An 11,165-nucleotide genomic window follows, 5' to 3' on the forward strand; every position below is an offset into this window, starting at 1 on the left:
AAACGTCTGGTCAATGGTGGTCGAGCAACTGGCTCGTCACAATATGCCAGTCACTACTCTTGATGAACTGTGGTATCGTGTTGAAGCTGCATGGGCAGCTGTACCTGTCCACGCGATCCAAGCTCTGTTTGACTCAATACCCAGGCGTATCAAGGCCGTTATTACGGCCAGATGTGGTTGTTCTGAGTACTGAGTTCTCAGGATCTATGCAGCCAAATTGCGTGAAAATGTAATCACATGTCAGTTCTAGTATAATATATTTGTCCAATGAATACTCGTTTATCATCTACATTTCTTCTTGGTGTAACAATTTTAAAGGCCAGTAGTGTATATCTTAAGTCGACACCTTGGAAGTATAGCTGGCTGAATAGTGAGATGCCCGCATGACAAAGTTAAGTGGTGGTTCGTTCAAGGAGACACACGGCCACTGTTTTCCTGGTTTTATACTGATGACGTTGTGTTTACTGCACTCAGCACGCGCGTCGGAGTGGACTTGGAGATACTGTATACTGAGTTGAGGTTACGTTCCCATGGCCATTCCGATGGCGCAAACTGCAAGTATTGTTGTTCTTGTTGTTTTTGTGATCTTCAGTCCAGAGACAGGTTCGATGCAGCTTTCCATGCTACTCTATCCTGTGCAAACTCCTTCATCTCCGAGTGACTATAACAACCTTCATCCTTCTGAATCTATTTAGTGTACTCATCTCTTGGTCTCCCTGTACGATTTTTACCCTCCACGCTGCTCTCCAATACTAAATTGGTGATCCCTCGATTCCCCAGAAAGTTTTCTACAGCCACATCGGTTGCAAAAAATTTTTTTTGGTCAGTTGACCATGGTTTCGATTACAGTAGAGCAGTCTTGATCAGAATAAGAAATTAAATGGATTACATGTAATCACACCATTGGTAAAAACGTTTCAGCAAAAGTGTTCTCGTCAAAGAGAAATATCACAGAAATGTTACATTCCTATTTGACGAGAGCACTTTCGCACAAACGTTTTTACCAATGGTGTGATTACATGTAATCCACTTAATTTCTTATTCTGATGAAGATTGCCCTAGTGCAAGTGACAAAAAAATTGTGCAACCGATGTAGCTATATATACATCCTGTAATTAAATAACGTACGGTAGCTGGATCTCAGCCAATAACAATGTTTAAATTTTTTACCGTTTTTATTGTTAGAGCGGTTCTAGGCGCTTCAGTCTGGAACCGCGCTACCGATACGGTGGCAGGTTCGAATCTTGCCTCGGGCATGGATATGTTTGATGTCCTTAGGTTAGTTAGGTTCAAGTAGTTCTAAGTTCTAGGGGACTGATGACCTCAGATGTTAAGTCCCATAGTGCTCAGAGCCATTTGAACTTTTTTTTTATTGTTAGATTGCAAAGCCAGGCTAAAAAACAAATCTTAGTTTATTAAACCGGACTGATATTTACAATCCCTGAAAATCGTTATCTGAACTCTCTTCTTCTTCTTCTTCTTTCTCTCCGTCGTCATCATTTTCCTCTTCTTGTATAAGATGGTCTTCACTGCCATAGAGCGAGTTACTGATGACTCACTTCTTGAAAGGTTTAACAGTAATGCCGCCTCTCACTCTAGACCACGACTGTTTTATCCACCGACACACTTGTTTCATTGTAGATCGTTTTAAAGCTCCCTCCTCAGTTAATTCATGTTGGGTTTCATCCGTTATCCATTTGTTTTGTTTCTCTCTCATACAGACTATAAATGGTTTATTTGTCGATACTTCAAGTGGTTGCAGTTGCGAAATACGTCCTCCCAGAATGACAGAACGCTCTGTATTTCCATGTCTCAATTTCACTTTCACAGAATTTTTCCCATGACTACTCAACTGGTCTAGCACAGGAAGAGAACTCTTCTTCAATAAACTACCTTTCGTTCTCTCCCACACTCTGTTAATCCATACCAGCCTCGTTCGTCCAGCCCCCTTCATGTACGTGAACAACAACTGCTGCTGGTTATTTCAGAACGTTTTGTCTTTGTTTTGCGCTTCAAAATGATCATTGGATTACGTTTAGTGCCGTCAGCACACCATGAAAGAAGAACAGTGTAGTGTATTTTATCACTTTTTTATACTTACAGTTTTAGTACCTTTCACTTAAAGGTTACTCGGCACATTAAATTTCAGGGAGTTTCGTGCACATGCGATATTTGGCTCAGTTCCACACTGGTTTTCTTTCGCACTTGAATGATATTTTCTCTTCATACTCCTGTGGCATTTTCTGAGATATTTTGATTTTGGTTCGTCCGCGACGTTTCATGAACCTGTAAACTCTGTTAAGTTCTACTGTACCGCTGTTTTACGAGCGCGTATTTGAATCATTTTTGTATTAATTCCAACGCCATTTTGAAGATGTCCTTGAATCCATTTCAATACGTCATCTTCTAGTTTTGGCCATGTTGCATTCAGTCCTCTACTTACACATTTAGTCTTCCTCATTTTCGTTCCCCATGAACCATGGAACTTGCCGTTGGTGGAGAGGTTTGCGTGCCTCAGCGATACAGATGGCCGTACCGTAGGTGCAACCACAACGGAGGGGTATCTGTTGAGAGGCCAGACAAACGTGTGCTTCCTGAAGAGGGGCAGCAGCCTTTTCAGTAGTAGCTGGGGCAGCAGTCTGGATGATTGACTGACCTGGCCTGGCAACATTAACCAAAACAGCCTTGCTGTGCTGGTACTGCGAACGGCTGAAAGCAAGGGGAAACTACAGCCGTAATTTGTTCACAGGGCATGCAGCTTTACTGTATGCATAAATGATGATGGGGTCCTCTTCGGTAAAATATTCCGGAGGTAAAATAGTCCTCCATCCGGATCTCCGGGCGGGGACTACTCAGGAGGACGTCTTTATCAGGAAAAAGAAAACTGGCGTTCTGCGGATCGGAGCGTGGAATGTCCGATCCCTTAACCGGGCAGGTAGGTTAGAAAAATTAAAAAGGGAGGTGGATAGGTTAAAGTTAGATATAGTGGGAATTAGTGAAGTTCGGTGGCAGGAGGAACAAGACTTTTGGTCAGGTGAATACAGGGTTTTAAACACACAATCAAATAGGAGTAATGCAGTGGTAGGTTTAATAATGAATAAAAAATAGGGTAAGCTACTACAAACAGCATAGTGAACGCATTATTGTGGCCAAGATAGACACGAAGCCCACGCCTACTACAGTAGTACAAGTTTATATGCCAACTAGCTCTGCAGATGATGAAGAAATTGAAGAAATGTATGATGAGATAAAATAAATTATTCAGGTAGTGAAGGGAGACAAAAATTTAATAGTCATGGGTGGCTGGAATTCGAGACTAGGAAAAGGGAGAGAATGAAACACAGTAGGTGAATATGGATTGGGGGACAGAAATGAAAGAGGAAGCCGCCTGGTAGAATTTTGCACAGAGCACAACTTAATCATAGCTAACACTTGGTTCAAGAATCATGAAAGAAGGTTGTATACATGCAAGAACCATGGATATACTAGAAGGTATCAGATAGACTATGTAATGGTAAGACAGAGATTTAGGAACCAGGTTTTAAATTGTAAGACATTTCCAGGGGCAGATGTGGATTCTGACCACAATCTATCGGTTATGAACTGTAGCTTAAAACTGAAGAAACTGCAAAAAGGTGGGAATTTAAGGAGATGGGACCTGGATAAACTGAAAGAACCAGAGGTTGTACAGAGTTTCAGGGAGAGCATAAGGGAACAATTGAGAGGAATGGTGGAAAGAAGTACAGTAGAAGAAGAATGGGTAGCTCTGAGGGATGAAGTAGTGAAGGCATCAGAGGATCAAGCAGATAAAAAGACGAGGGCTAGTAGAAATCCTTGTGTAACAAAAGAAATATTGAACTTAATTGACGAAAGGAGAAAATACAAAACTGCAGTAAATGAAGCAGGCAAAAAGGAATACAGACGTCTCAAAAATGAAATTGACAGGAAGTGCAAAATGGCTAAGCAGGGATGGCTAAAGTCAGGATGTAGAGGCTTATCTCATGAGGGGTAAGATAGATACTGCCTACAGGAAAATTAAAGACACCTCTGAAGAAAAGAGAACAACTTGTATGAATATCAAGAGCTCAGATGGACACCCAGTTCTAAGCAAAGAAGGGAAAGCAGAAAGGTGGAAGGAGTATATAGAGGGTCTATACAAGGGCGATATACTTGAGGACAATATTATGGAAATGGAAGAGGATGTAGATGAAAATGAAATGGGAGATACGATACTGCGTGAAGAGTTTGACAGAGCACTGAAAGACCTGAGTCGAATCGAGGCCCCCGGAGTAGACAACATTCCATTAGAACTACTGACGACCTTGGGAGAGTCAGTTGTGACAAAACTCTACCATCTGGTGAGCAAGATGTATGAAACAGGCGAAATACCCTCAGACTTCAAGAAGAATATAACAATTCCAATCCCAAAGAAAGCAGGTGTTGACAGACGTGAAAATTACCGAACTATTAGTTTAATAAGTCACAGCTGCAAAATAATAACGCGAATTCTTTACAGACGAATTGAAAAACTGGTAGAAGCCGACCTCGGGGAAGATCAGTTTGGATTCCGTAGAAATATTAGAACACGTGAGGGAATACTGACCTTACGACCTATCTTAGAAGAAAGATTAAGGAAAGGCAAATCTACGTTTCTAGCATTTGTAGACTTAGAGAAAGCTTTTGACAGTGTTGACAGGAATACTCTCTTTCAAATTCTAAAGGTGGCAGGGGTAAAATACAGGGAGCGAAAGGCTATTAAAGGAAACAAAAGAAAACTTCGGAGTAGGTATTAAAATCCACGGAGAAGAAATAAAAACTTTGAGGTTCGCCGATGACATTGTAATTCTATCAGAGACAGCAAAGGACTTGGAAGAGCAGTTGAACGGAATGGACATTGTCGTGAAAGGAGGATATAAGATGAACATCAACAAAGGCAAAACGAAGATAATGGAATGTTGTCGAATTAAGTTGGGTGATGCTGCGGGACACTTAAAGTAGTAAAGGAGCTTGCTATTTGGGGCCAAAATAACTGATGATGGTCGAAGTAGAGGGGATATAAAATGTAGAGTGGCAATGGCAAGGAAAGCGTTTCTGAATAAGAGAAATTTGTTAACATAGAGTATAGATTTAAGTGTCAGGAAGTCGTTTCTGAAAGTATTTGTATGGAGTGTAGCCATGTATAGAAATGAAACGTGGACGATAAATAGTTTGGACAAGAAGAGAATAGAAGCTTGCCAAATGTGGTGCTACAGAAGAATGCTGAAGATTAGATGGGTAGATCACATAACTAATGATGAAGTATTGAATAGAATCGGGGAAAAGAGGAGTATGTGGCACAACTTGACCAAAAGAAGGGACGGGTTACTAGGACATGTTCTGAGGCATCAAGGGATCACAAATTTAGCATTGGAGAGCAACGTGGAGGGAAAAAATCGTAGAGGGAGACCAAGAGATGAATACATTAAGCAGATTCAGAAGGATGTAGGTTGCAGCAGGTACTGGGAGATGAAGGAGCTTGCACAGGATAGGGTAGCATGGAGAGCTGCATCAAACCAGTCTCAGCACTGAAGACCACAACAACGACATTTTGCTCAGTTCTTCTTTAGTAGCCCGCCAATAGCGGATGGCTTTTTCTGTTCCTGGAGGCCGAAATGTCGCTCACCTGCCCTGTTTTCATGTTCTTATGCTATTACTTTCAGTTTATAGCCCGCATCATATGAATACCTTTAATTTTTTTTCTATTACGAAAGTAGCTACTAAAACAATATTGTAGTGTTAGCGATAACACAAATCACTTTCTATTCATGTTCACTGGCGCCGTAGACTGAAGTGACGCATCATAGGCTAGACAGTGTCCTCGGTTTGACATGGCGGAGCGGGAGGGAGAGAGTGTTACTAGACTTTTTGAGTGCTCGCAAGTCATGTTCCTCCCATGGGTGCACTACTGCTGCCAGTTGAATCCAATGTGGCCACATAGGTCTTCCGCGGCATCGAATACACGGCCATTTTGAAGACTGGCGGGAATACTGGATCAAACACTGGACATTTTTGCGTTAATTTCGAGAACAAGACGCAACCAAATCTTGGAAGCAATTTTTCGAAGAAAAAAGTGCGTGTTGTAGTCCGTAAAATACAGAAATGTTTTTGAGTAAGTTTATTTTAGCTGCTTTAGATTTTGCGATGCAATTTTAATCAAGACAGGCAGCCACTGACAGGGAGTAGATCTCACAGAAACAGTGATGACTCTCATTGCTCCATTGAACTGCACATCTATCTTTGCTGTGTGGGCATTGTTCTCCTGCACAGGAGGGCAATATTCTCCGGCAGAACACACAAGAGCCAGTGCAGCAGAGCATAGGGTGTTCGCGAACGCACCCCAGCCGCTTCCGGCAATCTTGCGAAGTAGATTTAGCCTTGAGCCACGTTTCGTAGATAACATGATGCACAGGACCGCTCCAAAGTGATTCGTGTCTTAGTGGACTCCATAAGGCACAAAAAGCAGAAAAAAGAGGTGTACTCGCCGGCCGCGGTGGCCGAGCGGTTCTAGGCGGTTCAGTCAGGAACCGCGCGACTGCTACGGTTGCAGGTTCGAATCCCGCCTCGGGCACGGATGTGTGTGATGTCCTTAGGTTAGTTAGGTCTAAGTAGTTCTAAGTTCTAGGAGACTGATGACCTCAGATGTTCAGTCCCATAGTGCTCAGAGCCATTTGAAGCATTGTTTACTAAGCTGTAGATTTCATTTTACCGAGCGTGACAAGAAATATTGTGACTAAGCCACTGTTTACAAGGCTATTGATAGATAATATTACGGTCACTGCGGGATAGAGTACAGAGAAGAATGAAGTGAAGATTGCTGGAATTGGTTCACATGTGGCCCTTGATGATCTTTGTATATTTGTTTGTGGTGTTCTGAATTTTATCGTCACGGACAATGATTCATTTTCTCATGGTACTGGTTGGCTAACTGTTGCTATTGTCCGTTGTGGATCTATTGGTAGTATTGGCGGCGCTGAAAGTTTCAGTGATCATGATATTATTACTTACGGTAGTTTTGATACCGGTGAAGATTACAATAAGGGGAAGCACGTGATCGTGGACACACGTGATCGTCGTAAGCTTGATGAAGATGAGAGTGTATACAGGGTGTTTCAGAAGCTATGGTTAATAATTCACACATGGGAAGTACAGACCAAAAGCCGGCCGGGGCGAGGACAAGGGCCGGCCGGTGTGGCCGTGCGGTACTAAGCGCGTCAGTGTGGAACCGCGTGACCCCTACGGTCGCAGGTTCGAATCCTGCCTCGAGCATGGATCTGTGTGATGTCCTTAAGTTAGTTAGGTTCAAGTAGTTCTACATTCTAGGGGACTGATGACCTCAGATGTTAGGTCCCATAGTGCTCAGAGCCATTTGAACCATTTGAGGACAAGGCGTAAGTCGTGCTTGGGTAGCTCAGATGGTAGAGCACTTGCCCGCGAAAGGCAAAGGTCCCGAGTTCGAGTCTCGGTCAGGCACACAGTTTTAATCTGCCAAGAAGTTTCATTACTGTATATTATCATAAATAAAGATTCCTTTCCTTACAAAAAGAGAAAAAGGACATATTGATATTGCCAAAAGCCGGGAAGAGATGCTTCTAAGCGTTGCAGCTCTCACGGGCACCGTAGCACGTTCTCTGTGTGAGGCATCTCTGGGTATCTCTGTGGGAGCGCGCCTCGATTGCGCGATTGCGCAACACGGAGCTGTCGTTACGTAAAATCCGGTCTCGGAATTTTTTTGCTTTTTATGTCGTTCATCACAAAATACACTACTGGCCATTAAAATTGCTACATCACGAAGATGACGTGCTACAGACGCGAAATTTAACCGACAGGAACAAGATGCTGTGATACGCAAACGATTAGCTTTTCAGAGCATTCACACTAGGTTGGCGCCGGTAGCGACACCTACAACGTGCTGACATGAGGAAAGTTTCCAACCGATTTCTCATACACAGTTGACCGGCGTTGCCTGGTGAAACGTTGTTGTGATGCCTCGTGTAAAGAGGAGATATGCGTACCATCACGTTTCCGACTTTAATAAAGGTCCCATTGTAGCCTATCGCGATTGCGGTTTATCGTATCGCGACATTGCTGCTCGCGTTGGTCGAGATCCAATGACTGTGAGCATAATATGGAATCGGTGGGTTCAGGAGGGTAATACGGAACGCCGTGCTGGATCCCAACGGCCTCGTATCACTATCAGTCGAGATGAAGGCATCTTATCCGCATGGCTGTAACAGATCGTGCAGCCACGTCGCGATCCCTGAGTCAACAGACGGGGAGTTTGCAAGACAACAGCCATCTACACGAACTGTTCGACGACGTTTGCAGCAGCATGGACTATTAGCTCGGAAACCGAGGCTGCGGTTACCCTCGACAGACAGGAGCGCCTGCGATGGTGTACTCAACGACTAACCTGGGTGCAGGAATGGCAAAACTTCATTTTTTCGGATGAATTCAGGTTCTGTTTACAACATCATGATGGTCGCATCCGTGTTTGGTGATATCGCGGTGAACGCACATTGGAAGCGTGTATTCGTCATCGTCATACTGGCGTATCACCAGGCGTGATGGTATGGGGTGCCATTGGTTACACGTCTCGATCATCTCTTGTTCGCATTGACGGCACTTTGAACAGTGAACGTTACATTTCAGATGGGGTACGACCCGTGGCTCTACCCTTCATTCGATCCCTGCTTAACACTACATTTCAGGAGGACAACGCACGACCGCATATTGCAGGTCTGTACGGGCCTTTCTGGATACAGAAAATGCTCCCCTGGCCAACACAGTCCCCAGATCTCTCACCCACTGGTCAATGTTGGTCGAGCAACTGGCTCGTCACAATACGCCAGTCACTACTCTTGATGAACTGTGGTACCGTGTTGAAGCTGCATGGGAAGCTGTACCTGTACACGCCATCCAAGCTCTGTTTGACTCAATGCCCAGGCGTGTCAAGGCCGTTATTACGGCCAGAGGTGGTTGTTCTGGGTACTGATTTCTCAGGACCTATGCACCCCAATTGCGTGAAAATGTAATCACATGTCAGTTCTAGTATAATATACTTGTCCAATGAATACCCGTTTATCATCTGCATTTCTTCTTGGTGTAGCAATTTTAATGCCCAGTAGTGTATTATGATTCCTTGCTGTGGTGACATTTTCGGCGCTGTTTTGCTGTCAAGATGGAAGCGGAACTTTACGCAGCTTTTCTCTGTATTTTCCTCGTACAACCCTACCCGAGCTGCAGAAAGGAACCGCTGGAGTATCGTGAGGCGTGGACCCCAGTACAAAGTAAGCAAGGCGGTGGTATATGGGTCTGTCATCTGTACGCAACTTCCTCGAGAACACCCCCTCACCTCGCTTCATCATCGGGGTCTCAGTAATAGTGTACCAGTTGTCTGTGGGCAAGGAAGACCCGTGGTAGCTTGCAATCCTACATTCAGATTTACACGGCACAGCTGTCGCAGTAGTACCTGAAGAATACAACCATGATGTACTTCATCTGTGAGTCCACATGCATCGGTCGAAACAGAAATTCCCGTTTTATGCGGTACGAAAGAAGGAAAAAGGTTTGAAACTTCGCGGTCGAAACGATGTCCTCTCTAGGAATTGCAACATTTTTAGCTTTAAGGGGTATACAAGGTGAATCACCTAAAAGCTGCCTTGCACATACTGCGAAAATTGTAACTGCCACTGATGTGCGGTTTTCACAGAATGGATTGGTAATTAGGGGCTCGTATTGTGAGCCAATCTACAGATTGTAATAACACTTATAAGGTATATTTTTGTGCAAACGTTCACTGTTTTAAAGGGAACAACATCTATTGACATTAACAAACTGAACGTAGGATAAACTAGAATTTCAGCGGTGTTTGTTGGAGGACTCTAGTGGGAATCGTTTACGAGATACCGTGTTTCGAAAAGCATCCAAACTAACTATTGTTTGCACCTTTTAACTTGCGTAGTTGTTAGGTACGATGTCGTTATGTTTCCTTACAGTGTGCTTGTGTGTCCCTTAAGTGCATTGCGACTTGCTAGCCAGTTCAAAAAATGGTTCAAATGGCTCTGAGGACTATGTGACTTAACATCTGAGGTCATCAGTCCCCTAGAACTTAGAACTACTTAAACCTAACTAACCTAAGGACATCATACACATCCATGTGCGAGGCAGGATTCGAACCTGCGACCGTAGCGGTCGCACGGTTCCAGACTTTAGCGCCTAGAACCGCTCAGCCACACCGTCCGGCTGCTAGCCAGTTACTGCGTGATAGTCCAAGCAATAGGTCGTGAGTTGACTATGGGATTTAGCAATGCGGAAAAAGCCGACAGGCTCGTGGTGTATCGAGAGTGTAGGAAGAATCCAGTTCGTTCTTACACGGTTATAAACAAAACAAAGCTAAAATAAACTACGTCCGAACAGGCTGTGGAAGGCCCACAGGCGTCATCGGATGCGGATATGGAGGGGCATGTGGTCAGCACACCGCTCTCCCGGCCGTATGTCAGTTTCCGAGACCGGAGCCGCTACTTCTCAATCAAGTAGCTCCTCAGTTTGCCGCACAAGGGCTGAGTGCACCCCGCTTGCCAACAGCGCTCGGCAGACTGGATGGTCACCCACCCAAGTGCCAGCCCAGCCCGACAGCGCTTAACTTTGGTGATCTGACGGGAACCGGTATTACCACTGCGGCAAGGCCGTTGGCTATACAGTGTATGCGGCAAGATATTCCGATAGACCTCAACCAACTCGGCAATTACCAACCTCTTCAACCAGCCACGTGAAAGTGACAGTGTAACACTTACAGTGTAACAGAAGGAGACAAGTGACGGCAGAAGAGAGGAAAATAAATGTTCTTGCTGCTGTTGCACTTGATCCGCACGTTAGCTGCAGCAAAATCGCACGTGCAAGTGATGTAACTCAGGCGAGTGTCTTACGCATTCTCTATCGACATAGGTTCCATCCTTATCCTATCTCACTCCATCAAACCACTGCGTACAAACGATTATGGTTCAAATGGCTCTGAGCACTATGGCACTTAACATCTATGGTCATTAGTCCCCTAGAACTTAGAACTACTTAAACCTAACTAATCTACGGACAGCACACAACACAAACGATTATGAGGATCCATTTCA

General features: G+C 44.2%; 1 pseudogene; it reads right to left on the minus strand.

Moving 5' to 3' along the window:
- Positions 1-10,614: 10,614 nt before the first annotated feature.
- Positions 10,615-10,732, minus strand: LOC124551525 (annotated as a pseudogene).
- Positions 10,733-11,165: the final 433 nt, after the last annotated feature.

Source organism: Schistocerca americana, chromosome 9 (genome assembly GCF_021461395.2).
Source record: "Schistocerca americana isolate TAMUIC-IGC-003095 chromosome 9, iqSchAmer2.1, whole genome shotgun sequence".
In the NCBI taxonomy this organism is placed as follows: domain Eukaryota; kingdom Metazoa; phylum Arthropoda; class Insecta; order Orthoptera; family Acrididae; genus Schistocerca; species Schistocerca americana.